We start from the raw sequence: 2,616 nt of genomic DNA, 5'->3' as shown, positions 1-2,616 counted from the left end.
AAACCCCAAATATAACTCATAACCAATAACAACACACTTTGTTGCAATTCCTAGGGAGAACGACCCGAGGTTTAATACTTCGGTTTATAGATTTTAGGGGTTTGTACTTGTGACAAACAAATTTTTGTATGAAAGGATTATTGATTGGTTTAGAAACTATACTTTACAACGAGACTTCATTTGTGAAATTCTAAACCGTCAAGAGTCCAATCATCAAAATGGCGCCGTTGCCGGGGAGTTGCAATGGTGTTATGTTATTGGTTATTGTATATATGTGAATATTGTGAATAGCTTGATTTTTGGATCACTTGTTAGTTTTTGCTAATTTTAGGACTTTGTTTCATTATTTCCTATTAGCTTTTGTTTCTTATTTTCTCTTACTATTATGAATTCTCACCTTGGCTATGAGTTTGGTTGTCGATATGTTGTAGAAAATGAGGACTATAATGAGAATGTGTATCAAGGATGGGACAATCAAAGTTGGGAGGAGCCATATGCATATAATCAATCTTCATGGTAACAACCTCCACCAATGCACTATGAAGAAGAGCCATTCTATGACGCATATCAATCAAATGGCTATGGCGAGCATCCTTGTGACTTTTAAGAACCACCACCATATGCCTATGAGTCATATCCTCAACATAAACCTCAACCACACTCACAAGCCTATTTTCACCGAACACCTCCATATGACCTTGATCCATATCCACCATACCAACCACCTTTTGAACCATATGAGCCACATATGGAACCACCATTCCAAGATCACTACTCCCAAGAACCAGCTCAATATACACCACATCCTTACCAAGAAGAACCACCTTCCTATCATGAATCCTTTCTCCAAGACATTGAACTCTCTTATCCACCCCAATCCTCAATAGATGAAACCCTTAGCCTTATACTTCAAGGGCAAGGAGAAATGCAAAAGGAGACAATAGAATTTGTGGCTACCTTGACCAAGGTAGTAAGCATTTTAGTCTCCTAATATTTGAGCACTCAAAGCACTCCCATGGTCACATGTGGAGAATCAATTGAAAAGCATAGCATGAAGGAGAGATTGGAAACTCCGGTGGAGCATGAGGAATACCACTTTGTGTTAGAACAATTGGAGGAGCCTATGATCATTGAAGAAAAGAAAGAAGTGGTTGAAGACTTAAGAGATGCGGAACCTCCATGGGAAGCTAAAATCATAGAAAATCCATCCAAGAAGATTGAATTTGATGTTGAGGAGAAGAGTGCACAACCTCCAAAACAATTTTTGAATGAAGACTTGGAAGGAGTGGAGCAAGAATTGAGCTCCCTTGGTGATGAAGATCATGCATCCAACCTTCTTGGTGGTGAATCCTTTGAGTTTGAAGAACCTTCTCCCAATAAGATAGAAAGCAATGTGGAGGTAGATTTCTCTCTTTTTCCCATTTATGATTTGAGTGAAAGAGAAGAGTTAGATGAAATTGATGAACAAAGGATTGAGAAGGAAGAAGTTTGTAAAGAGGTGGAGACAATCAAGGAAAAGCACAAGGGAGTAGAGCTTACAAGCACATTGGAGATACCTCTCTCCAAGCCACCACCATCTATTCTTTCATTCAAGTGGGTAAATTCCTTATACATAAGCTTTATTATTCCCCTTGAATATGGTTTTCTAGAGACAGATGGTCAACTTAGATGTATTTGTGGCTTTAAGAGCAAAAGGGAGATGGCTAGTGGTTGGAAATATCATTCTAGGTGCATGATGGCTACACGTTCAAAGCTTAATTGCAATGGTTGCTGTAGAACTAGATTACTTGGGTCTAGGATGTTGTTCGGTTACTTAAATGAGAATTCCAAAACAATGGCACCCATATGGATCAATGAGAATCAACTTCAAGACGGGTGTGAAAATAAAGTGTGGAATCCCGGATTACAAGAAGAGGATCAACTTTGGGAGTCCCAAGCTTGTGAAGAACTCCATCAAGACTTGGCTCAATCCATGAAGAATCTACTTGGGGCACAATGGAGAACCAAGCATTGGTGGGAGTTCCAAGATGAATACAAGCACAAGCCACCTTGATGAGGAGCTCCCCATAAGTCCAACTTAAGGACAATAAACAAAAGTGCTAGGTGGGAGACAACCCACCATGGTAAAATCCTTTCCTTTTGTATTTTGTATATATTGGTAGAATTAGCTTAATTTCATGTTTTGTTTAGTTAGTTGAGTATGTTTGGTAGTTTAAGTATGTTATTTTATGGTGTATGGTGTTTTGGTAGCTGTTTGGAGGTTTGGAATGCTTGGATTGGTGCAAAAACATAGAAAATTTTTTTTGAAAAACAGAGCACCATCCACGCGTACGCGTACATGGCGCGTATGCGCACGTCCAGTATTTTCGACCATCCACGCGCACTTCCAGCATTTTCGACCATCCACGCGTGCGCGCCATGCGTGCATACGCGCGGATTGAGAAGTTCCAACCTCCATACATTTTCCAGAGAGTTGTGCCTGCGCCGCGCCAGCGTTGTGCCTCTGGCACAGACCCCACTTGCGCACACGCGCACATGACGTGTACGCGCCACTCTCGAAATAAGCCAACGACGCGCGCGCGCCATGCGTGCGTACGCGCGGATTTCTTTCTCCCG

Source organism: Arachis ipaensis, chromosome B06 (assembly GCF_000816755.2).
Source record: "Arachis ipaensis cultivar K30076 chromosome B06, Araip1.1, whole genome shotgun sequence".
Classification (NCBI taxonomy): domain Eukaryota; kingdom Viridiplantae; phylum Streptophyta; class Magnoliopsida; order Fabales; family Fabaceae; genus Arachis; species Arachis ipaensis.
Note: the sequence above shows the minus strand (reverse complement) of the source record.